The following is a 27,776-nucleotide window of genomic DNA, read 5'->3' as shown; positions in this document are numbered from 1 at the left end:
GCCACTCATACAAACTACATGGCAACCAGGCACCTTAAAGCGGGAGGCCAAAATCACAACGAGTTAGGGGGCGCTATAGAGGCCCTGAGGCCCGGCTGGATCTGGGCTTTTGGTTCTCAGTAGCGGTGGCAGTCTAAGAAAAAGGAGCCAAATTTCGTGCGTTGTCGACCATGGCAAGCGCCCCAATAAGGGTCTTGAAAAGAGTTTGCTTGCCAAGTTTGACAAATCAGAAGCTGCAATATCATTTCCGCCATAACCAGCACCCCCAGGGGCGAAAGTGCACAAAATTTGGCGGACATGTCAGGTGAGCTATGAAGAGTTTGCGTATGAAGTTTGATGACAATTGAGTAAATAGAAGATGAGATATAGATTTTTGAAGAATAAATTTTTTGGTTTTTCCCATGTCAGAAGGTGGCGCTATGCTGTACATGAGCGATTATGAGTTGGAAAAATAAGTGTCCACAACAGGAACGCACTATCACAAGGTAGTGGTGTGAAGGAAAAGCATTATGGAATTATTTACCAAAAACCCGTTTTGGAGCAATTGCGTCGGCCAAAAACAGCGCCCCCCATGGACGAAAATTCCCAAAATGCGGTATACATGACGTGGGAGGTAGTAAGAGGGTGGCCGTGAAGTTTGACCAAATTTGAGGAAAGATTGGATTTTTTGCCCAAAAATAGCGCCCCCAGTGGCGAAATATCACAGAAATTGGGTAACATGTCAGAAGCCCAATGAGTGATTTGCGTGTGAAGTATGAGCAGTTTTGAGCAATTAGAAGATTTGTTATGAATTTTTTAGCATGTAAAATTTTGAAGTGAAAATTGATCGACGTATAACTTCTGAACGTTTTATCCTACGTGAAACGTATTTAGTAACTTTTGTCAGCCATGTCTGTAGATGATGTGTATCAATTTTGGTGACATTCCCATGAACGGTCTAGGAGGAGTTGCGCCGTCTTCGTGGCCATGCATTTCGCACAAAAGTAAAATTACCTCACTTCCTGTTGGGCGTGGCTATGCATTCATAGAACGTTTTTTGTTCGTCTCAGTAAGATACATATGTGAACCAAATTTCGTTCCTCTACGACAAACTATATGGCAACCAGGAGCCTTCGAAAAAAGGCAAAATTTTCAAGGCGTTAGGGGGCGCTATAGAGGCCCAGAGCCCCGCCCAGATCTGGGGTTTTGGATCTGAGTAGCGTAGGGGATGCCGATAAAATGATCCAAAATATGCGCGTTTTCGTCCACAGGAAGTGCCCCAAAAAAGGCCGAACAGCGACCGCGACTAAGGTATAATAATAATAATTAAAGCCGCAAGCGGCCTTGACGGGCCCTCGCGCCAGCGGCCAGTGGGGGCGGGGGCATGCGTCCCCGCGAAATACCGTAAAGAGTCTGCTTGCCAAGTTTGACCAATCAGAAGCTGCAACATCGTTTGTGCCATAACCAGCACCCCCAGGGGTGAAAGTGCACAAAATTTGGCGGATATGTCAGGAGAGCTATGAAGAGTTTGCGTATGAAGTTTGATGACAATTGAGTAAATAGAAGATGAGAGATAGATTTTTGAAGAATAAATGTTTTGGTTTTTCCCATGTCAGAAGGTGGCGCTATGCTGTACATGAGCGATTATGAGTTGGAGAAATAAGTGTCTACAACAGCAACGCACTATCACAAGGTAGTGGTGTGAAGGAAAAGCATTATGGAATTATTTACCAAAAACCCGTTTTGGAGAAATTGCGTCGGCCAAAAACAGCGCCCCCCATGGACGAAAATTCCCAAAATGTGGTATACATGACATGGGCGGTAGTAAGAGGGTGGCCGTGAAGTTTGACCAAATTTGAGGAAAGATTGGATTGGTTGCCCAAAAATAGCGCCCCCAGTGGCGAAATATCACAGAAAATGGGGAACATGTCAGAAGCCCAATGAGGGATTTGCGTGTGAAGTATGAGCAGTTTTGAGCAATTAGAAGATTTGTTATGAATTTTTAAGCATGTAAAATTTTGCATCAAAAATTGATTGACGTATAACTTCTGAGCGGTTTAAGCTACGTGAAACTTATTTAGTAACTTTTGTCAGCCATGTCTGTAGATGATGTGTATCAACTTTGGTGACATTCCTATGAACAGTCTAGGAGGAGTTGCGCCGTCTTCGTGGCCATGCATTTCGCACAAAAGTGAAATTACCTCACTTCCTGTTGGGCGTGGCTAATGCATTGGCATTACATTTTTGTCCGGCTTAGTGAGATACATATGCGTACCAAATGGCACGCCACTCATACAAACTACATGGCAACCAGGCACCTTAAAGCGGGAGGCCAAAATCACAACGAGTTAGGGGGCGCTATAGAGGCCCTGAGGCCCGGCTGGATCTGGGCTTTTGGTTCTCAGTAGCGGTGGCAGTCTAAGAAAAAGGAGCCAAATTTCGTGCGTTGTCGACCATGGCAAGCGCCCCAATAAGGGTCTTGAAAAGAGTTTGCTTGCCAAGTTTGACAAATCAGAAGCTGCAATATCATTTCCGCCATAACCAGCACCCCCAGGTGCGAAAGTGCACAAAATTTGGCGGACATGTCAGGTGAGCTATGAAGAGTTTGCGTATGAAGTTTGATGACAATTGAGTAAATAGAAGATGAGATATAGATTTTTGAAGAATAAATTTTTTGGTTTTTCCCATGTCAGAAGGTGGCGCTATGCTGTACATGAGCGATTATGAGTTGGAAAAATAAGTGTCCACAACAGGAACGCACTATCACAAGGTAGTGGTGTGAAGGAAAAGCATTATGGAATTATTTACCAAAAACCCGTTTTGGAGCAATTGCGTCGGCCAAAAACAGCGCCCCCCATGGACGAAAATTCCCAAAATGCGGTATACATGACGTGGGAGGTAGTAAGAGGGTGGCCGTGAAGTTTGACCAAATTTGAGGAAAGATTGGATTTTTTGCCCAAAAATAGCGCCCCCAGTGGCGAAATATCACAGAAATTGGGTAACATGTCAGAAGCCCAATGAGTGATTTGCGTGTGAAGTATGAGCAGTTTTGAGCAATTAGAAGATTTGTTATGAATTTTTTAGCATGTAAAATTTTGAAGTGAAAATTGATCGACGTATAACTTCTGAACGTTTTATCCTACGTGAAACGTATTTAGTAACTTTTGTCAGCCATGTCTGTAGATGATGTGTATCAATTTTGGTGACATTCCCATGAACGGTCTAGGAGGAGTTGCGCCGTCTTCGTGGCCATGCATTTCGCACAAAAGTAAAATTACCTCACTTCCTGTTGGGCGTGGCTATGCATTCATAGAACGTTTTTTGTTCGTCTCAGTAAGATACATATGTGAACCAAATTTCGTTCCTCTACGACAAACTATATGGCAACCAGGAGCCTTCGAAAAAAGGCAAAATTTTCAAGGCGTTAGGGGGCGCTATAGAGGCCCAGAGCCCCGCCCAGATCTGGGGTTTTGGATCTGAGTAGCGTAGGGGATGCCGATAAAATGATCCAAAATATGCGCGTTTTCGTCCACAGGAAGTGCCCCAAAAAAGGCCGAACAGCGACCGCGACTAAGGTATAATAATAATAATAATAAGAATAATAATAATAATAATAATAATAATAATAATAAAAAACCGAACAAGATCAATAGGGCCTTCGCCCTATAGGGCTCGGGCCCTAATAATAAGAATAATAATAATAATAATAATAATAATAATAATAATAATAATAAAAAACCGAACAAGATCAATAGGGCCTTCGCCCTATAGGGCTCGGGCCCTAATAATAATAATAAAAAACCGAACAAGATCAATAGGGCCTTCGCCCTATAGGGCTCGGGCCCTAATAATAATAAAAAACCGAACAAGATCAATAGGGCCTTCGCCCTTTCGGGCTCGGGCCCTAATAATAATAATAATAAGAATAATAATAAAAAAACCGAACAAGATCAATAGGGCCTTCGCCCTTTCGGGCTCGGGCCCTAATAATAATAAGAAGAAGAAGAATAATAATAAAAAACCGAACAAGATCAATAGGGCCTTCGCCCTTTCGGGCTCGGGCCCTAATAAAAACAGAATGCAATAATTTACAAATCTCAAAAACCGATATTGTATTCACAATAGAACATAGACAACATATCAAATGTCGAAAGTGAGACATTTTGAAATTTCCTGCCAAATATTGGCTCATTTGAAATTTCATCTCAGCAATACATCTCAAAAAAGTTGGGACGGGGCAATAAGAGGCTGGAAAAGTTAAAGGTACAAAAAAGGAACAGCTGGAGGACCAAATTGCAACTCATTAGGTCAATTGGCCATAGGTCATTAACATGACTGGGTATAAAAAGAGCATCTTGGAATGGCAGCGGCTCTCAGAAGTAAAGATGGGAAGAGGATCACCAATCCCCCTAATTCTGCGCCAACGAATAGTGGAGCAATATCAGAAAGGAGTTTGACAGTGTAAAATTGCAAAGAGTTTGAACATATCATCATCTACAGTGCATAATATCATCAAAAGATTCAGAGAATCTGGAAGAATCTCTGTGCGTAAGGGTCAAGGCCGGAAAACCATACCGGGTGCCCGTGATCTTCGGGCCCTTAGACAGCACTGCATCACATACAGGCATGCTTCTGTATTGGAAATCACAAAATGGGCTCAGGAATATTTCCAGAGGACATTATCTGTGAACACAATTCACCGTGCCATCCGCCGTTGCCAGCTAAAACTCTATAGTTCAAAGAAGAAGCCGTATCTAAACATGATCCAGAAGCGCAGACGTCTTCTCTGGGCCAAGGCTCATTTAAAATGGACTGTGGTAAAGTGGAAAACTGTTCTGTGGTCAGATGAATCAAAATTTGAAGTCCTTTATGGAAATCAGGGAGGCCGTGTCATTCGGACTAAAGAGGAGAAGGACGACCCAAGTTGTTATCAGCGCTCAGTTCAGAAGCCTGCATCTCTGATGGTATGGGGTTGCATTAGTGCGTGTGGCATGGGCAGCTTACACATCTGGAAAGACACCATCAATGCTGAAAGGTATATCCAGGTTCTAGAGCAACATATGCTCCCATCCAGACGACGTCTCTTTCAGGGAAGACCTTGCATTTTCCAACATGACAATGCCAAACCACATACTGCATCAATTACAGCATCATGGCTGCATAGAAGAAGGGTCCGGGTACTGAACCGGCCAGCCTGCAGTCCAGATCTTTCACCCATAGAAAACATTTGGCGCATCATAAAACGGAAGATACGACAAAAAAGACCTAAGACAGTTGAGCAACTAGAATCCTACATTAGACAAGAATGGGTTAACATTCCTATCCCTAAACTTGAGCAACTTGTCTCCTCAGTCCCCAGACGTTTACAGACTGTTGTAAAGAGAAAAGGGGATGTCTCACAGTGGTAAACATGGCCTTGTCCCAACTTTTTTGAGATGTGTTGTTGTCATGAAATTTAAAATCACATAATTTTTCTCTTTAAATGATACATTTTCTCAGTTTAAACATTTGATATGTCATCTATGTTCTATTCTGAATAAAATACGGAATTTTGAAACTTCCACATCATTGCATTCCGTTTTTATTTACAATTTGTACTTTGTCCCAACTTTTTTGAAATCGGGGTTGTATTTTGGCGGGCAGCACGGTGGTGTAGTGGTTAGTGCTGTCGCCTCACAGCAAGAAGGTCCGGGTTTGAACCCCGTGGTCGGCGAGGGCCTTTCTGTGCGGAGTTTGCATGTTCTCCCTGTGTCCGCGTGGGTTCCCTCTGGGTGCTCTGGTTTCCCCCACAGTCCAAAGACATGCAGGTTAGGTTAACCGGTGACTCTAAATTGACCGTAGGTGTGAGTGTGAATGGTTGTCTGTGTCTACGTGTCAGCCCTGTGATGACCTGGTGATTTGTCCAGGGTGTATCCAGCCTTTTGCCCATAGTCAGCTGGGATAGGCTCCAGCTTGCCTGCGACCCTGTAGAACAGGATAAAGCGGCTAGAGATAATGAGATGAGATTAATTATTTTGGCTTTTTTTCCCTATTATATACAGTGCTTTCCACGATTATTGGCACCCCTTGTAAAGATTATTAAAAAGGGTGAGAAAAATCCGCCTTTTGGTGAAGTCGCTTCGTCTCACGCTGAAAAAATGAGAAAAATCCAACCTTGAATTGAAATAAATTTATTCAGAGAAAAACAAATCTTTAAGAAATAATTATTTTCAACAAATATATATAATTTTTTTTCTTTAAAGAGCATGAGCATAACAAGCTTTAATTTTGAAAATATGGCCATGTAAATCATTTAATAGCCAGGGTCTGTTCACGCTAATGAATGTGTTTGCTCCAAGCATAAATATTGGAAAAAGATCGAAATCGTGCAACAAAGCTTGTGATGTTAATGTCGCTATCTCACTTCTAACATTATCCAGACACTTCCTGACAAAAATGCATGACGTTGCATACATGTCAACCTTTAGTTACCCATGCCCTTATAAAATCTGTACTTTTCCCTTACATACACCCATGAGCCCTTATACATGAGAAAAATTCCAATATATAATCCAAAGCACCAATTGTTTTATTCCACATTATACACTCCTATTGTAATAGGCATATTTATCACACTGCATCAAGTTAAAGGGATCAAATAAGCATGTACTGAATAAAAAGTAATTTTAGATCCCAGAGAAAACAACTGAATTAAAAAGGACTATATGTCCAGTCAAGTAAACAATTATCTACTAAAGAGAATGACTGAACTCTAAACTTAAGTATTTAAAATACATTGTATCAGTAATACCAGAATTATTGATGTAAATTTTGCAAATAAAATGTATTAATATTAAATAGTTCATAAAAATTACACAAAGTTCTGTTTGACAAGTGTTGACATCATCTACAATATTACATTCCACCAAAGAAAATTACTTGAAATATAACAGCAGTACTAAGTAGGCATGTTAATTAAAATAGTAGGTTACATGTAATAACTTGTATATAATCATGTCAAACAATAAATGAAGATTAGTAAAAGTTCCATTTGAGAAAAAAGTCTTGACACCACAAGCAGTGTTAGATCCAACGAAAGATGACCGAACCACATCAAGTATATTATGTAAACAAGGATAAGTGAAAATATTAATAAATTATAAAGTTCAATTGAAAATCTTCCCAGTAATTTATAACAAGAATTTAAATCTTATTCCTTTTGGGAGTGTTCTTTGTTGAACAAAGATGTTGCAGATTTGGCACCAGCTATAATATCACTGCTTGGGTAGCAGTTGTAGCTCCTCATCACAGTTCATTTTAATTTGCAGATATGCAGTTAATGTGTCTGCAGCCATATTTTTTCTGTACTCAGTATGAATTTTCCTAACCAATGAAAAAGCCCTCTCACTATCTGCATTGCTATGTGGGAGGCACAGCAAAGCAGTAAAAAGTTGTTTCAGCATTGGAAACCTGGCAACACCCAGAGCAGTTTTTACATCGAAGACCTTTCCCCAATAGACATCTATTATTTTCCAGGTCAATAAAAGAAAATCAGAGCACAGCAAACATGTAGATGGTGTTAAATTGCTTCCATCCCCTACTACACATTTTCAAGACAGGTTACCAATGGTCATTACCACCGTTACTCTTCATTCAATACTTTTCCAGTTTACTGATGACTGATGGTAGTAACAGGTGTTGGTCATCTGTGTCTACATATAATGTCTATCAGCAATTAAAATGTTTAGAGAAGCGATACCAGAAATCGCCGGGTAACTACAGTTGCCGTTGTATAAACGGCGACTCTCAGTATTGCCTCCCTAAATTATCATGATAATGGAGGAAGCTTTCCTACATGCAAACAGTACAAACTTTTTTTAAAATAATAATAAATAAATAAATAAATAAATAAACAACACGGGGCGGCACGGTGGTGTAGTGGTTAGCGCTGTCGCCTCACAGCAAGAAGGTTCGGGTTCAAGCCCCATGGCCGGCGAGGGCCTTTCTGTGCGGAGTTTGCATGTTCTCCCCGTGTCCGTGTGGGTTTCCTCCGGGTGCTCCGGTTTCCCCCACAGTCCAAAGACATGCAGGCTAGGTTAACTGGTGACTCTAAATTGACTGTAGGTGTGAGTGTGAATGGTTGTCTGTGTCTTTGTGTCAGCCCTGTGATGACCTGGCGACTTGTCCAGGGTGTACCCCGCCTTTCGCCTGTAGTCAGCTGGGATAGGCTCCAGCTTGCCTGCGACCCTGTAGAAGGATAAAGCGGCTAGAGATAATGAGATGAGATGAAATAAAAAACACAAATGCTTACCTGTGGAGTCTTTGAATAGGGAAACTTTTTTTTTTGTTAGCTGCGAAAAATGGTCTGCCACAGTTGGGGGAATGTTGTGTTCCACGAGAAATTGGCAGAACATAACTTCTGCAGCCGTCAAAGAAGTCTGGGCAGTCTGAGCCGATGTACTTAAAAGCGGATCGGGCTCCCTGCCGCAGCCCCATAATTTCTCTTGCTGCCTTTCTGCCAGACAGAGAGCGGTCAAAGGTTCACCTCATCTCCTCTGTGAAATTCTTGAAGCTGGCGCAGCATGGTGTATTGGCATCCCACATAGCTGTATAACTTGACCGAGAAAACCACGTGCAATTATAAAACCACATAAATCAAAAATAGTTCTGTTTCATTGGGCATGCGTATTTGAAAAAAATAAATGGTGGATGCTAAGAAAATTTTCTCAGAGTAACAGAAAAAATCTCTGATACAAAACATAATTTTCCCGTATGAAAATCAGTGTCTGCCGTATTAGCCAAAAAATTGCATTTTCCCATACAAAATACGGGAAAACCGTATAACTTGACATGTATGTTGTTGGGTTTTTACATGTTGAAGCTAGACGGCCTTTGGATTTCATAAAATTGGTGAAATTTAGTTCCCTCTGAAATGTGGTCATTGTGATATATGTTTAATTCTGTAATATCTCACAAAATATCAGGTCATTCTGTGGCTGGGAAGTTATTTAATTTGAGGGGATTCCTGAGTAAATAATGTGCTCTTTATAAATAAATAAATAAATTGCGCTCTTTGCGCAGTCAAGCAGACAGAGGAAGTCTGTGTGCACATGCGCAGGTTTATCTTCTTCTTTTGGGTTTTACAGCAGCTGGCATCCACAGTGTTGCATTACTGACATCTACAGGTTTACCTTGACCGTGCACTGACTGTTCCATCATTGTCACTAAACGAACAGCTGATCACACCGAGGTGCTCGCTGACCACCAATATTTATTAGTTTGGTCCTGCACTGAAAAAAATGGCCTGTTAAATTAACACAAAAAAATCTTGTACATCGGTTGCACTTATTAAAATCATATCCACTAAGACCAATTAAGTCATGTTCTGTTTGACTGAACATGACTTAATTGGTCTTAGTGGATATGATTTTAATAAGTGCAACCGATGTACAAGATTTTTTTGTGTTAATTTAACAGGCCATTTTTTTCAGTGTGTGTTTCCTTTCCTTCGCAACATAACATCTTTTCTCCTCACTTTCCCTTACTGTAGAGGGAGCCTGAATTATTATTTTTTTTTCTTAATGCCATCCATCCCTAAATAAATTAATTCAAAGAGCATATTACAATGGCGACACTTTTTACAAACATGAAAACTTGTCATCTTTCAGCAGAATTCACTGTTTTGTAAGTGAAATACTAGGACAAACGTGAATCATGTAGCTTTGAAGAATTAAAAATTTTGTGGGTGCTGCCAGCAAGGAGAATTCTGCTGCTTCAATCATGCACACACTGTACCGTAGCAGATTGTGGACATTACTTGGACAATCCATAGACAGTGTTTTAATTCTATAGACCAATCAGAGCCAAGTAACATCGAAGATATTTACAGTAGGCGCTTCTAAATATTACTCCATGTCTGTGTTATTTTGCATGTTGGTTAGACGTCCTGTCAGGTTATTCAAACAAATTAGATAAATCTGAAGTGAACTTGAACCAACTTACTTAGCCAGTTTAACACACTGTCACAGTCTGGCCCAGTCCATCCATGCCTGAGTTTGTGGGACCTCCAGGCTGGATCCGGGACAGGAATTCAGTCCTGCCCTGCTGAAGGCCATTTTCCCTGAAGCGGCACTCCTACACCTGCTACCACTCCTCTCCCATCAGCCAGGGCCTTCTTAAGAGCTGCTTGGAGCTACTCCAGTTGCCAGACTGTCTCTTGCAGACTTTCCTCGCCTCGCTACAGCCCTTTGGTATTGTGACTTCTTGATTCCCCCCGCCTGTATCGTTCGGTGTTTTTGTCTAGTTTTCTGTCCAGTTTTTGCCCCTGTTTTACCTGCTTGTTCCTTTGGATTGTGTTTTTTGCTTCCTCTGTCTGGGTTTCCCTTGTCCCTGTTTTCTTCAGTTTTTGTGGAGATTTTTCTGTCCTGTTTTTGTCCCTGACCATGCCTGCCTGCTCTCCTGTGTTTTGACCTCTTGGCCCGTTCTTTGACCACCGATTTTTGCCTGAGCCCTATTGTACCTCTGCCCTGTACTTCATTAAAGAAGTTTCCTTTTGTACACTGCCTGTCTTGAGTCTGCTCTTGGGTCTTCACTTCACCTCAGTTTGCCATTTCTGACAGCACAGTCTGGCCAACATGGACCCAGCAGATTTCACCCAGCTAAGAGCAGCAGTGCAAAAGCAGGGAGCTCTCCTTGGGACCCACCAACAGTACATCCAACAGGTGAACCAAAACCTTGTTGCCATCTCTAACACACTCAATCTTCTTGCCACTCAGCTACAACAGCTTCAAGTAACATCTGCTCCTACACAACCCCCTCCACCTACCGCTCCTCCTGCTCCAGCCCTCTTCAGGGAGCCGAGACTTCCCGCCCCACAGCCATACGACGGAGAACCAGGTACCTGCCGATCATTCTTATATCTATGCTCGCTAACCCTTGAGCTTCAACCACTGGCCTTCCCCACAGAGCATTCCCGAGTGGCCTACACCATCACTCTCCTCACTGGCAAAGCTAGGGAGTGGGGAACAGCTATTTGGGACGCCAATACACCATGCTGCACCAGCTTTAAGAATTTCACAGAGAAGATGAGGTGAACCTTTGACCGCTCTCTGTCTGGCAGAGAGGCAGCAAGAGAAATTATGGGGCTGCGGCAGGGCGCCCGATCCGCTTTTGACTATGCTATTGAGTTTCGCACTTTGGCGGCATCTTGTGGCTGGAATGAGTGCCTTGTTTGATGCATTTTGAACGTGCTGTCAGACTCCATCAAAGATGAACTAGTCTCATGAGAACTGCTGCCTGATCTCCCCAGTCTCATGGACCTCGCCAGTCGTATTGACTCCCAGATCAGACAGCGGGTGAAAGAAAGAACTTGGACTAGTCTTGCGCCCCTTCAGCCTCCCATTCCTTCCTCTGAGCCAATGCAGGTAGACTGAGTCTGCCTCTCACCTGAGGAATGACAGCGCTGTTGGGATATGAGGGCATGTTTTTATTGCAGACAGCTGGGGCATTTCTGCCAATCTTGCCCTTTAAAAGGAAGAGCCCACCAGTGGGTTTAGGGGCCCTGGTGGGCAATGCCCAGAATCATCCCCCTACCAATCAACTGCTACTCCCAGTGGTCATTATCCATGGCAATCAGCCCCACGACCTCCAGGCACTCATTGATTCAGGGGCTGACAGAAACCTGATCTGCTTGACCACTGCCAAGCGCCTGGGAATTCCACTACTGGCTCTGAACCTGTCCCTCACTGTCCTGATCCTTAACAGTACTGGCCTGACCACTATCACCCATAAAACAGCCCTGGTCACCTTGAGAATTTCAGGCAACCACTCTGAATCCATCCAGTTTTTCATCATGAGCAATCCCCATGTGCCCATAGTTCTTGGTCTGCCCTGGCTAACTCTACATAACCCCCATGTCAACTGGACTAACAACACCATTTTTGGATGGAGTCAATTCTGTTTATCGTCATGCCTGAGATCTGCCCTCCCTCATGCCGAGCTGCTCCAGCCCACCATTGGTGAATATCCTGACCTCTCTAACGTGCCTCCTGAGTATAATGACTTAAAACCTGTGTTCAGCAAGTGTCAAGCTGTTTCACTTCCTCCCCATAGGCCCTATGACTGTGGAATTGACCTTCTCCCTGGGACTACACCACCTAAGGGGCGACTTTACTCCCTCTCTCCTTGTGAAAAGCAAGCCATGGATAAATACATCACCGAGTCCTTAGCAGCTGGAATTATTTGTCCCTCCTCTTCTCCTGCAGGGGCAGGATTCTTTTTTGTGGAGAAGGACAAATCCTTGCGCCCCGCATTGATTACTGGGGGCTAAATGACTTCACCATCAAGAACCGTTACCCCCTACCTCTCATGACCACGGCATTTGAGTTACTCCAGGGAGCCCAGATTTTCACCAAGCTAGACCTGCGCAATGCTTACCACCTTGCGAGGATCAGGGAAGGGGATGAATGGACGACAGCGTTCAACACCCCCACGGGTCACTACGAATATCTCGTGGTCCCATTCGGCCTGATTAATGCTCCAGTGGTTTTCCAGGCCCTCGTCAGTGATGTCCTGAGAGACTACCTTAACCTTTTTTTTTTATCTGGATGATATATTGATTTTTTCCCCGCTCCCTTGATGAACACCGCATCTATGTCAGGCAGGTCCTTCAACGACTCCTGGAGAATAAACCTTTTGTTAAGGCCGAAAAATGTGAGTTCCATAGAAGCTCTGTCTCCTTTCTGGGTTTAATTATCTCCCCTGCACAAATTCAGATGGACCCCCTGAAACTCAAGGCAGTTGCTGGCTGGCCCACCCCATCCTCTCGGCGAGAACTCCAGCGGTTTCTTGGGCTTGTGAATTTCTACAGGAGATTTATCAGGAACTTTAGTATGGTAGCTGGGCCCCTCACGGCTCTAACTTCCTCCAAGGTCCCTTTCAGCTGAGGGGAAGGGGCCGAGAAGCCATTCTCCAAGCTCAAACAAAGGTTCACGTCAGCACCCATACTCTCCATTCCAGATCCATCCCAGCAGTTCGTGGTTGAGGTCGATGCTTCAGAGTCAGTGGTTGGAGCCATATTGTCCCAAAGATCGGCTACTGACAACAAGTTTCATCCTTGCTCCTTCTTCTCTCATCGGCTTTCTCCCTCTGAGAGAAACTATGATGTTGGCAATAGGGAACTGTTGTTCCATGAAACTGGCCTGGGAAGAATGGAGACATTGGTTGGAGGGGTCAGACCTTCCCTTCATTGTATGGACAGATCACAAGAACCTTGAATACCTCAGGACTGCCAAGTGCCTCAATTCTCGCTAGGCCTGATGGTCTCTCTTCTTTTCTCGCTTTAAGTTCACAATTTCCTTCCGCCCAGGTTCTAAGAATGGTAAGCCCGATGCCTTGTCCAGAATGTTCTCTCCCCTCCAGGAGGAATCGACCTCCCCTGAGACCATCCTTCCTCCACGGTGCCTGGTGGGGGCCGCTCTGTTAGAGGTGGAAACCCTGGTCCAGAAGGCCCATGAGCAGGACTCAGGGCCCAGTAATACACCTCCTAAGCATCTTTTTGTTCCCTTTTCTGTGCAGGCACAGGTGTTGCAGTGGGGTCATGGTTCCAGAATGGCATGCCACCCAGGAGTAGCCTGAACTCTGGCACTCATCCGACAATGTTTTTGGTGGCCATCCATCAAGGAGGACATCCAGAGGTTTGTGGCAGCTTGTGACATCTGTGCCAGGAACAAGACTGGCAACAGACCCCCTGCTGGCCTGCTGAGACCCCTTCCTGTTCCCCACTGGCCCTGGTCACACATAGCCCTGGATTTCATCACAGGACTCCCTCAATCAGGTGGCAATACTTGTATCCTCACTGTTGTTGACCGTTTTTCTAAAGCTGTTCATTTTATCCCTCTGCCCAAGCTTCCCACCGCCAAAGAGACCACTGAATTGCTGATACTCCATGTTTTCCATCTACACAGATGCCCCTCAGACATCGTGTCAGACCGCGGACCCCAGTTCTCTGCCCAATTCTGAAAAGCTTTCTGTAAACTCATTGGTGCTTCTTGCAGTCTGTCTTCAGGTTTCCACCCTCAGACCAATGGACAAACGGAACAGGCCAACCAGGAGCTGGAAGTGGCCCTCAAGAGCATGGTGTCCAAGGATGCTGCCTCCTGGAGCAAGACCCTTCTGTGGATAGAATACGCTCACAACTCCTTACCCACCTCTGCTACAGGTCCCCCTTCCAGTGCTCTCTGGGTTACCAGCCACCACTCTTCCCCATCTAAGAAGTCGCTGTGCCCTTTGCCCAGCTGTTTGTGCGCTGCTGCAGGTGAACATGGGTACTGGTCAGGAAAAAGCTCCTACGTTCTGTCAAGATGTTTAAAGACCAAGCCGACAAACACTGCTCGGCAGCTCCCATCTATCAGGTGGGGCGGCGGGTAATGCTCTCCACTCGCCACCTGCCCCTCAAGACGGTCTCCCGCAAATTGGCTCCCAGGTTCATAGGGCCTTTCCCTGTCTCCAAGGTAATTAATCCCTGCTCTGTAAGACTGTCTCTGCCCGTAACCATGCGCCGTATTCACCCAACCTTCCATGTCTCCCAAATCAAACCCCTTGTCTCCAGTTCCATATCCCCACCCTTCAAACCCTCTCCTCCTTCCAGGTTCATAGATGGTGGTGAGGTCTTCATGGTCGGGAGGTTGCTGAAGGTACGATGCCAAGGCAGAGGACTCCAGAACCTGGTTGATTGGAAGGGGTGTGGTCCTGAGGAGAGGAGCTGGGTTCCTGCCAGGTTCATCATGGATCCCACCCTCATCACGGACTTCCATCAACAACACCCTGAGGCACTTCCTAAGATGCCTGGAGGTACCCGTTGAAGGGGGCTTACTGTCACAGTCCAGTCTAGTCCATCCATGCCTGAGTTCGTGGGACCTCCACACTGGCTCCAGGCCGGATCCAGGACAGGAATTCAGTCCTGCCCTGCTGAAGGCCATTTTCCCTGAAGTGGCACTCCCACACCTGCTACCACTCCTCTCCCATCAGCCAGGGCCTTCTTAAGAGCTGCTTGGAGCTATTCCAGTTGCCAGACTGTCTCTTGCAGACTTTCCTCACTTCATTACAGCCCTTTGGTATTGTGACTTCTTGATTCCCCCTGCCTGTATCGTTCCGTGTTTTTGTCTAGTTTTCTGTCCAGTTTTTGACCGTTTTACCTGCCTGTTTCTTTGGATTGTGTTTTTTGCTTCCTCTGTCTGGGTTTCCCTTGTCCTTGTTTTCTTCAGTTTTTGTGGAGATGTTTTTGTCCCTGACCATGCCTGCCTGCTCTCCTGTGTTTTGACCTTTTGGCCCGTTCTTTGACCACCGATATTTGCCTGAGCCCTATTGTACCTCTGCCCTGTACTTCATTAAAGAAGTTTCCTTTTGTACACTGCCTGTCTTGAGTCTGCTCTTGGGCCCTCACTTCACCTCAGTTCGCCATTTCTGACACACACAGTCATACTGTGCTGTTTACTGTTCAGAATGCAGCTTTGCAGCTTTTCATACAGGATGTTCCTGTGAGTATTTGTAACAGTAAGTAGCGTACCATTCAGAAGTTTGGACACCTTCTAATTCAATGTTTTTTCATTATTTTTATTCGTTAAAAGTCACTTCATGTCTTGAAGTAATGATGGATATCATTTCTCTTTACTTGGCTGAGTGGTTCTTGACTTAATATGGATTACTACGGTTGTGGAATAGGGCTTGTGGCAGCGGGGGCGTGGTCAAGCATCAGTCTGTGAATGGAGGGTGGAGTCAAGGAAGGTAAGTGACAGAATCATTGCACCTGATGTGAATTAACCTGTGTTTGTGTCTTCCCCAGTGACCACGCCCTATAAAAGGAGAGCGAGAGCAGAGAAAGGGAGCTCTCTCCCAACCCGAATGGATGTGTGTGTGCATGCGAGAGAGTGAATGAGCTGAAAAGCCACATATACAGAGAAAAAAAAAGTTTCTGAGAACTCAGTTCTGGCCTGCCATGCTTCTGTGCTCCACCAACCTGCTCTGGTTCTACAGTGGTGCCGAAACCTGGGACAGAGCGCAGAAGGAGACAGCCCCATGGAGTCCTCTCCCTTCAAGGACCTGGTCCATGCCCTCGCCTCAGCCCAACAGAGCCAGCACCAGGCGCTGGTTGCCCTCCGGAAGGAGCAGGACAATGGTTCGAACAACGGTTCGAAGCCCTGGTGCTGGCGCAGCAGGAAGATCGCCAGGCGTTCTGGCACCTGCTCGCGTCAGCGGGGTCCACCATCACCACCGCCGCAGACCCTCCCCACATCACCCTAACGAAGATAGGTCCGCATGATGACCCCGAAGCCTTCCTCGCTCTTTTTGAGCAGGCAGCAGAGGCATGGGGTTGGCCGGTGGAAAAGCACATGGTGCACCTCCTCCCCCTGCTAACGGGCAAGGCACAGCTGGATGCGCTACAGCTCCCCTCCGACAGCCAGCTGGTCTACACTGACCTCCGCAGGGCTGTCCTCCAATGTGTGGGGCACACCCCGGAGCAACAACGGTAGCGCTTCCGCACAATGCGCCTGGAGGAGGTCGGCCGTCCATTCACGTTTGGCCAGCAACTCCGGGACGCCTGCCAGCAGTGGCTGAGGGCCGACAACCGCGACACTGAGGGAATCATTGATCTGGTGGCACTGGAACAATTCATCGCCCGACTTCCGGAAGGAACAGCAGAGTGGGTCCAGTGCCATCACCCAGCGTCACTGGATCAGGCCATTGAGCTGGCGGAGGACCACATGGTGGCTGTTCCGATGGCAGGACAGCGTGTCTCCTCTTCTCCCCTCTCTTCTCTCTCTCTCCCCTTCCATTTCTCGTCCTCACCCTACTCCCCCACCGCGGAGGTGGGGGCCAGCTCCACCCCAGCCGGCCCGCCGCACCCGCGGTGCCCTACCATTTCCTACTTCTGTGTCTGTGTCTTCCCCCCCTCAGGTGAGTGAGCTCCGAAACACCGGTGCAGAGGGAGAGCCTGGGCCGGTATTCAGGCGCTACGGGGAGCCGGGGCACCTCCAGCATCAGTGCTCAACGATGGAGGTGGGCACGGTGGTCCAGATCCCCGACATGCCAGGGACCGCCCTCGATCGGGCTGGAGCGTATCGCATACCGGTGAGTATCCAAGGGGATACGTATCAGGCTTTGGTGGACTCCGGCTGTAATCAGACCTCAATCCACCAAAGCCTGGTGCAAGACAAGGCATTGGGGAGAGCACAATTGGTGAAGGCGTTGTGTGTGCACAGGGATGTTCACAACTACCCTTTAGTGTCAGTCCACATTCTATTTCAAATGGAGAAATTTAGAGTACAGGTGGTGGTTAATCCTCGCCTTACCCACGCGATAATTTTGGGGACTGATTGGCCGGGATTTAGGGAATTAATGTCACATTTAGTGAAGAGTGGGGCCTGCCATAATTTAGCGGGGGGAGGTCCCGGTGTGGCATTGGCGGGAGCAGCTGTCACAGAGCCGTCTACGTCATCACTGCGTCAGAGTGAGGAGTAGCCTGCTCCTCCTCCCTCTCTTGGGGAATCCCTCGTGGATTTCCCATTAGAGCAGTCGCGAGACGAGACTCTGTGGCATGCGTTAGACCAAGTGAGAGTAATCGATGGTCAAATGCTCCAGCCAAACGCCACACCGTCCTTGCCCTATTTTTCCATTATTAAAGATAGATTATACTGAGTGACGCAGGACACTCAGACTAAGGAACCAATAACCCAGCTTTTGATCCCAAAGAGCTGCCGGGAATTCATATTCCAGGCGGTTCACTTTAATCCCATGGCCGGACACTTGGGGCAGGATAAGACACTAGCCCGAATAATGGCCCGGTTCTATTGGCCAGGGATGTGCGGCGATGTCTGTAGGTGGTGTATGGCATACCGCGAATGCCAATTAGTAAATCCCGCAGCCATTCCAAAAGCGCCTTTGCGCCCTCTGCCATTAATCGAGACCCCGTTCAAAAGAATTGGGATGGATCTCGTCAGGCCATTAGATCGGTCAACACGAGGATATCGCTTTATTTTAGTTCTGGTGGACTATGCAACGCAATATCCGGAAGCAGTGCCTCTTCGCAATATCTCAGCACATAGTATTGCAGAAGTGCTCTTCCACATCATCTCCTGAGTCAGAATCCCCAAAGAGATTCTGACTGATCAAGGCACTACGTTTATGTCACACATGCTGCGCGAACTGTATGGGTGACTGGGAATTAAACCTATCCGCACCAGTGTTTATCACCCACAAACTTAGTTGAACAGTTCAATTGCACCCTCAAAAACATGATTCAGAAATTGTAAGCAAGGACGTGCACAACTGGGATAAATGGCTCGAGCCCCTGTTATTCGCAGTGCGAGAGGTCCCACAAGACTCCACGGGGTTCTCCCCAATTGAATAATTATACAGGCATAAGCTGCATGGCATTCTAGATGTGCTGCGTTAAAACTGGGAGGAGGGACCTTCAACAAGTAAAAATGAAATTCAATACGTTATCGACCTGCGCACCAAACTCCACACACTCATGCGCCTAACCCAGGAGAATTTGCGGCAGGCCCAAGAACGTCAAGTCCGTCTGTACGACAGGGGCACGCACCTTAGGGAATTTGCACTGGGAGATAAAGTACTCGTGTTGTTGCCCACGTCGAGCTCCAAATTGATCGCCAGGTGGCAAGGACCCTTTGAGGTCACACGGCGAGTTGGGGACATCGACTATGAGGTGTGGCGAACGGACAGGGGTGGGGCGTTACAGATTTACCACATCAATCTGTTAAAACTTTGGAGTGAGGAGGTCACAGTGGCATTGGTGTCGGTGGTTCCAGAGAAGGTGGAGCTGGGGCCGGAGGTTCAAAAAGGAAAATTGACATCGCCCACCGCTCCGGTCCCCTGTGGAGACCACCTCTCCCCAACCCAACTCACGGAGGTCGCCCAGTTGCAGACAGAATTTTCTGATGTATTCTCGCCCCTGCCCGGCTGCATCCACCTCATAGAACACCACATTGAGACACCCCCGGGGGTGGTAGTGCACAGCCATCCTTACAGACTGCCCAAACACAAAAAAAAGGTGATTCGGGAAGAACTCGAGGCCATGCTCGAAATGGGCATCATCGAGGAGTCCCACAGTGACTGGAGCAGCCCGGTGGTCTTGGTTCCCAAGGCCAATGGGTTGGTCCGGTTCTGTATGGACTATAGAAAAGTCAACGTGGTGTCTAAATTCAATGCGTACCCAATGCCTCGTATTGACAAGTTGCTCGATCGACTAGGCACTGCTCATTTTTATTCGACACTGGATTTGACAAAGGGATATTGGCAGATCCTTGACTCCGCTATTCCGAGAGAAAACTGCCTTTTCCACACCGTTTGGCTTACATCAGTTCGTCACACTTCCTTTTGGGCTGTTTGGGGCGCCCGCTAAGATTACAGCGGCTTATGGATAGGGTCCTCTGCTCCCACGCCACCTACGTGGCCGCATACTTGGACGACATCATTATTTATAGTAATGACTGGCCGCGACACCAAGAACACCTAAGGGCCATCCTTAGGTCGCTGAGGCGAGCAGGTCTCACAGCCAACCCAAAGAAGTGTGTGATTGGGCAGGTGGAAGTATGGTATCTGGGCTTCCACTTGGGCAATGGGCAGGTGCGTCCCCAAATCAATAAGACCACAGTGATTGCGGCCTGCCCAAGGCCCAAGACCAAAAAGGGGGTGAGACAGTTCCTGGGGCTGGCTGGCTACTATCGTAGGTTTATATCTAATTATTCGGACATCACCAGCCCACTGACTGATCTCACTAAAAAGGGGGCACCAGATCCGGTCCAGTGGACGGAGCAATGCCAGCAGGCTTTCTCTGAGGTAAAGGCTGCACTGTGTGGGGGGCCACTGTTACACTCCCCTGACTTTTCTCTCCCCTTTGTTTTGCAGACGGACACATCGGACAGAGGGCTGGGGGCTGTTCTGTCCAAGGAGGTGGAGGGGGAGGACCATCCAGTGCTGTACATCAGCTGGAAGCTGTCGGTGCGCGAGGGCCGGTACAGCACCATAGAAAAGGAATGTCTCACCATCAAGTGGGCGGTCCTTGCCATCAAGTGGGCGGTCCTCGCCCTCTGCTACTACCTGCTGGGGCGCCCTTTCACCCTCTGTTTGGACCACGTGCCCCTACAGTGGCTCCACCGCATGAAGGATCCCAACGCACGGATAACCCATTGGTATCTGGCACTCCAGCTGTTTAAGTTTGAGGTGGTCCACAGGCCGGGGGCGCAGATGGTCGTGGCGGATTTCCTCTCCCGTCAAGGGGGGGGAAGTTGGCTCCCCGGCCTGAGTCGGGCGGTGGGGGTATGTGGCAGCAGGGGCGTGGTCAATCGTCGATCTGTGAATGGAGGGCGGAGTCAGGGAAGGTAAGTGGCAGAATCATTGCACCTGACATGAATTAACCTGTGTTTGTGTCTTCCCCACTGTCTTCCCCAGTGACCACGCCCTATAAAAGGAGAGAGAGACCAGAGAAAGGGAGCTCTCTTCCTTCCGACCCGAATGGATGTGTGTGTGCATGTGAGAGTGTGAATGAGCTGAAAAACCACATATACAGAGAAAAAAAAAAAAGTTTCTGAGAACTCAGTTCTGGCCTGCCATGCTTCTGTGCTCCACCCACCTGCTCTGGCTCTACAGGGCTATTTACTGTATTTTTATTATTTACCATTTTATCTCAAAAACATTTAAGAAGGCATGAAATTGCACTAGTTAACTTTTGATGAGGGGCGGCACGGTGGTGTAGTGGTTAGCGCTGTCGCCTCACAGCAAGAAGGTCCTGGGTTCGAGCCCCGGGGCCGGCGAGGGTCTTTCTGTGTGGAGTTTGCATGTTCTCCCCGTGTCCGCGTGGGTTTCCTCCGGGTGCTCCGGTTTCCCCCACAGTCCAAAGACATGCAGGTTAGGTTAACTGGTGACTCTAAATTGACCGTAGGTGTGAATGTGAGTGTGAATGGTTGTCTATGTGTCAGCCCTGTGATGACCTGGCGACTTGTCCAGGGTGTACCCCGCCTTTCGCCCGTAGTCAGCTGGGATAGGCTCCAGCTTGCCTTCGACCCTGTAGAAGGATAAAGCGGCTAGAGATAATGAGATGAGATGAGAACTTTTGATGAGGCACCTGTTAATTGAAAAGCATTCCAGGTGACGACCTCATGAAGCTGGTTAAGATAATGCCAATAGTGTGCAAAGTATCATCAAGGTAAACGCTGGCTACTCTGAATCATCAAATATTTTGTTTTTGATTACCACATAATTCCAGATGTTATTTCATAGTTTTGATGTCTTCAGTATTGTTCTACAATGTAAAAAATAGTCAAAATACAGAAAAACCTACGAATGAGTAAGGGTGTACAAACTTGTGACTGGTACTTTATGGTCAGTATTAAAGGGCCCATGGCATGGTGGTTTGTTGATGCTTTAAACGGGCTCGTGGAGGCTCCCGGATGTTATAGCCGCAGCCTTTCTCGAAATGAACCCTCGGTACATAGATATAGCCTCCTGGGAGAAAGCCCCATTTCAGCACTTTTCCCAGTGCGTCATTTTGCTAATGAGAAGCAGGAGGCGGGGAAGGGTAGACAGTGGGGGCGTGCCATGGGGGGCTGCCGTCTGCCTCCCAAGCCGGCCGAGAGCGCTCCTCATCGGGCACGGCCAGGCGAGCGAATGCCCTGGTCCATCCGCCCTGTCTAAAAAAATGGTACAACTCGAGCCCATGGTAAAACTGGGACTTTGTCATTTTTTCCCGCCTGAGGCCCATGGTAAAACTGAGCAGTGGGGCTTTGTCATTTTTTTCCACATGAGGCCCATGGTAAAACTGCACTTCCAGGAGGGGCTGCCGTCTGCCTCCCAAGCCGGCCGAGAGCACTCCTCGTCGGGCACGGCCAGGCAGGCGAATGACCTGGTCCGTCCGCCCTGTCTAAAAAAATGGTACAACTCGAGCCCATGTACCTGGCTAACTGCAGGAAGCGGTTAGCTGCACAGCTAATGTAGCCATTGCTAGGCTAACGCACCGATTTTAAAACATGGCGAAACGACCAGTTATACACTTACTTGTTCGGTGTTTGTTGCTGATGCGGCAGGGATGCTTGGCACAGACCCAGGCTTCAGTGACAGTTGATGTGCAAAACCTGCCCTACTGTCCCAAGTTGTGGAAACATTCATCAGGAAAATGTTTCTGACAAACATACACCGTCTTAGGTAGACTCGACGGCGTATTATTGAAGTAAATAAAATTAAGCCACTGCGTCTTCAGGGGCTCTCCCGTCGGCAGTAAAAGCAGACTCCTTTCTGTGTTGTCACATCCATGTACAGTGCAATTTCCATGTTGTGTCTTCTATGGGCTCCTCACTACAAAATGTAGTCATGTGTTCTGCGCATGCGCAGTAGGCTTCGCGCATGCGCAGTAGGCTTGGTAGGACAAACAGCAACTTTTGAGTTGGACGGGCAATCCATACAGTGGGTGGGAATCCAGTGGGGGGGGGCGTGGGGATCATCTCCCTTGCTGACGTAGGCAAGGGAAGAGTTTATCAACGCGCCGTTTTGACGCACCATTCTCAAATGTTGGGCATAGTTTGGTTTACACATTATGAAATTTCTAGCCACTGGGGTGACTTAAGAAGGTCAGAAGAACTCATTTTAACATTAAAAAACCTCAGAAAGTGAAAATTTCATGCCATGGGACCTTTAAGTATTTTAAGCTATATGAACAACATTGCATCAAACACTACAATATGTGAGTGTGTAGGTATCATGCTGCCATCTTGTGTCAGAACTACAATTCCCAGGCAACTTCCGTGTGACCTACGTCACACGTGGGCGGGATCATCTACGTCAGTCCACCATGCGCGTATAAGTCCAGGCGGAAGCTCCGCCATTTTGTCTCTCGCGTCCGGTTTTCAAGGAAGCTAGACGCACAAAAGAGATGCTCTCCACCAAAAAGATGTCTTCTTTCTTGCAAGAGCCATCACTCAGCGCGATTTTCTTTCTTACCCTTGGCAAAGGTAAACTCTAGAGTCGCGCGATCTTTAAACTCAACCTGAGTTACAACCGGTTTACTTGTATTAGAAGTGACGTCACGACTGCAGCCCAGGCAGTTAAAAGTTAAGAAGCGATTGAATCCTTTTTAACTCAAAAGCGCTGTGCATCTTATTCTGATCAGAGACTTTTCCTCACGAACGCTGAGGTTCGGACCAAGAATCCTCTGCTTTCCACGGGAACCACCCAAGTGCTCCGCTGGACCCGAAAGTTTTCTACGCCTCCATCACGAGCGGCTCACGTGCTCCCACGGTGAGGCCCGAAACTACACCGGTGAATAGTTCTTCATATCTTGCTAAAGGCAGGATTAAGTAAGATTTTGGCATTTGGGCATAATTAAGATAGTCTTAGGAATTTGCTTTTATTTGAAATAGTGTGAATCTAAACCCAGGTTTATTGTTACACTGTTAAAACACACAGCGTGTTGATTTGTTTTGGTTTTATGTTCTCTCAATTGTTTGATAGGTTGTGCATGCTCCTCTCTGACTAACACTTTAATTTCCTTATCATACATTTTGACCTTATCAAGGTTTCAGTGAGTTTGGTAATGTTATGTGTGGAATCTTTTTGTTACTGAGAAAACACGTGCTCAACGGGCCTGACCAGGCCTGATACACTTTAGACAGCTTCCCTTTGTCTTTAGCAACACGTGCTCAGTAGGCCTCACCAGGCCTAACAAACACACTTTAGCTAGGCCATAGGGCCTTTCACAAACACACACTAGCAACACAAGGCTAATCTAGGCCTCCACCACGTGTAGTTAGCTACACGAGGCTAAACACATGGTCGAGTGCTTCCCACACACGCGCACACACACACACACACACACACAAGCACACATTAGCAACAGAGCTAATCCTTTGTTCTATTTAGATAACATTCTTTTGTTTTAGCTAGCAACAAGCTAGGCCATACACACACACACACCCCACATATATATACACACACCTCACTGCTTGTATATATTGATTTATTATTTTTATCTTTGTTATAATAAATTCATTTATTAAACAAACTGTGTTTATTTGTGTGAACAATATATGAAGTCCCCAATCTCTCAAAGAATTCAAAAAGGTGCATATAAGTTATGTAATATGGTAAGTGATCGTAATAATTTGGAAATATACCATAATTTAGCTGTTTGGTAATTTATTATTAAGCACCAGGATTAATGGTATGATTCACTAAATGATTCACTAAATGATTCATTGGTATGATTCACTAAGTGATTCATGGTATGATTCACTAAATGATTCATTGTATGATTCACTAAGTGATTCATTGAACGATTCACTAAATGATTCACTGAATGATTCACTTCAAATGAGTGATTCTATGGTATGATTCAATTCAAATGAGTCAAAGTAAATGATTCAATGGGATTGATTCATTTTAATTATTAACCTTCAAATTTAATGAGACTGATTTAATGAGATTCTCATCTCATCTCATTATCTCTAGCCGCTTTATCCTTCTACAGGGTCGCAGGCAAGCTGGAGCCTATCCCAGCTGACTACAGGCGAAAGGCAGGGTACACCCTGGACAAGTCGCCAGGTCATCACAGGGCTGACACATAGATACAGACAACCATTCACACTCACATTCACACCTACGGTCAATTTAGAGTCACCAGTTAACCTAACCTGCATGTCTTTGGACTGTGGGGGAAACCGGAGCACCCGGAGGAAACCCACGCGGACACGGGGAGAGCATGCAAACTCCACACAGAAAGGCCCTCACCAGGCCCGGGGCTCGAGCCCAGGACCTTCTTGCTGTGAGGCGACAGCGCTAACCACTACACCACCGTGCCGCCCTTGATTTAATGAGATTGATCACTTAATTTCAATAATTAACTGATTGCACCCACAAGTGTATATGCTTTTTTTTTTTATTGTGCCATTTGGGAGCCACCCAAGCAGTCACTCTTGTGAGTTTCTTACAGCTTCTTAAAGATTTTATTACAGATTACATTTTGTATTTAAACCCTTTTGCCCTTTATCTTAAAGCCTTGAACTTTCAGATGAAGACAGATGCTATCACCAAAGTAAACAGCAATTTCCTGTTGTCAGTCAAAACATACTCTGGTTATTCTGCACCTATCAGAGTCAGTAAGATAAGCCTGTGATTTTGACATTTCTGAATAAGACACTCTTGTGGTGTGGCATACGAGAGCCAGAAGAATTTAAAGTATGGCTAAATCATCACTACATGTCACTAGTAATAGTGAAAACTGATGCAGTTGAGGTCAGAAGTTTATATGCACTCATCATAGACCCTGTGGATGTTAGCACAGAGAAGCTTCCAGCTATTGCCAATCATGATCACTATCAGGAAGTCAACAGGCCTTGGCAAGATAAGACATGTTGGAAGAGCACCACCATGTATATCCTGTATTTATAATTTTGACCCTGTGTTCATTTCAGAAAGCCCAAATTAAATTAAAACTTGTGCACCAAATTATTTTTTTCCTATTAAAGATGTACAATGTGTGTTGTATTATCTTCCTTACCTCGAAAAAGAACCATGAAATCACTGAAAGCCTGATATTGCTATGACATTCATGTTCATGATGAGTGTATGTAAACTTCTGACCTTAACAGCATATCCAGTATATGCAAAAGGTCAGAACAATGCAACAAGGGTAACTCTTCAAGTTCATGCAGGAGGCCCTCTCTATAGGGTCTCTCCATCTGTCAGTTCGCCAATCTAATATATATTATGAGTTCAATGAAGTGGTTGAAAGGATACCAAAAAAGGAAAGAGTGGTGATTGAAGCAGACCTAAATGGACATGTTGGAGAAGGGAACAGGGGTGATGAGGAGGTGATGTACAGAGGAGGTACAGAGTGAAGCAGAGAAATATGGAAGGGCAGATGGTGGTGGATTTTTGCAAAGAGGATGGAAATGGCTGTTGTGAATACATACTTTAAGAAGAAAGAAGAGCATAGAGTAACATATAAGGGTGGAGGAAGGTGTTCTCACATGGACTATATTTTATGTCGGACATGCAATCTGAAGGCGATTGGAGACTGCAAAGTGATAGCAGGGGAGAGTGTAGCTAAGCAGCATCAGATGGTCATTAGTAGGATGACCTTAGAGGTATAAAAAAAGGAAGAAAGAGAAAGCTAAACCAAAAATCAGATGGTGGAAGTTGAAGGAGGAAGATTGTAATTCAGAATTCAGGGATATGGTGAGACAAACATCGGGTGAAGAGGTACTAGATGACTGGACAACTATCGCAGAAGTGGTGAGAGAGACAGCTAGGAAGGTGCTTGGACAAAGAAGGGAAGACAACGAGACTTGGTGGTGGAATGAGAAAGTCCAGGAGAGTATAAGGAGGAAGAAGTTGGCAAAATAAAACTGGGATAAAAAGAGAAATTAAAAAAAGCAGACAAGAATACAAGGAGGTGCAACAGAAAGCAAAGAGAACAGTGGCAAAGGCAAAGGAAAAGGTGTATGATGAACTATATGAAAGGTTAGCCAGTAAGGATGGAGAAAAGGACCTGTACTAATTAGCAAGACAACGAGATCAAGCTGGGAAGGATGAGCAGCAGGTTAGGAGTGTGTGTTGAGAAGGTGGATGGAGTACTTTGAGAAGCTGATGAATGAAGAAAATGAAAGAGAGAGAAGGTTGGCCAAAGTGGAGATAGTGAATCAGAAATCAGAATGAAAAGTAGTAAGGCAGTAGGCCCAAATGATATACCAGTGGAGGCATGGAGATTCTGAGGAGAGATGGCAATTGACTTTTTGACTAGATTGTTTAACAAGATCTTGGAAAGTGAGAGGATACCTGAGGAGTAAAGAAGTAGTATACTGGTACCAATATTCAAGAACAAAGGTGATGTTCAGTGCTGCAGTAACTATAGAGGCATAAACTAAAGAGATCATTGTTGACTTCAGGAAAAACCAACCCAACCACACTCCAATTCTCATCAACAACACGGCTGTGGAGGTGGTCAATAGCACCAAGTTCCTGGGGGTGCACATCACAGACAACTTCACCTGGTCTGTGAACACTGCGTCACTGGTCAGGAAGGCACAGCAACGTCTGCACTTTCTGCATAGGATGAGAAGAGCCCACCTACCCCTGCCCATCCTCACTACATTCTACAGAAGCACCATAGAGAGTGTTCTAACCAGCTGCATCTCTGTGTGGTGTGGAGGCTGTAGTGCCTCTGACTGGAAGAATGTGAGGAGAGTGGTGAGGACAGCAGAAAAAAATCATTGGGACTTCTCTTCCCTCCATTCAGGACATTGCACCAAGGCGTTGCATGTCTCGAGCCAGAAACATCATCAGTGACCCCTCACACCCTCACTATAGACTGTTCTCCCCTCTGGCCTCTGGAAAGAGGTTCCGCAGCATTAGGTGCAGGACCACCAGGTTCTGTAACAGCTTTTCCCCCAGGTCACCAGACTGCTGAACTCCAAACTCAAACTCTAAACTTCTATTTATAACTTGAACATTTCCTAATTCCACAGGTCACTTTATACTATTGCACTTTATAATATTTTTGCTGCTGCATAATTTAATTTAATTTAATTTAATTTAATTTAATTTAATTTAATTTAATACACTTCATATTTATTTCTGTGTTGAGCCAAGTTGCAACAAAATTTCATTTGGTGTGCACTTGATGCATACTGAATGACAATAATGGTTGTCTAAGTCTAATAAAGTTGACCAGCCACAGCATGAAGTTATAGGAAAGAGTAGTGGAAGCTAGGCTAAGAGGAGAGGTAAAGATATGTGAGCAACAATATGGT

Source organism: Neoarius graeffei, chromosome 2, assembly GCF_027579695.1.
Source record: "Neoarius graeffei isolate fNeoGra1 chromosome 2, fNeoGra1.pri, whole genome shotgun sequence".
NCBI lineage: Eukaryota > Metazoa > Chordata > Actinopteri > Siluriformes > Ariidae > Neoarius > Neoarius graeffei.
This window is presented reverse-complemented; position numbering follows the sequence as displayed.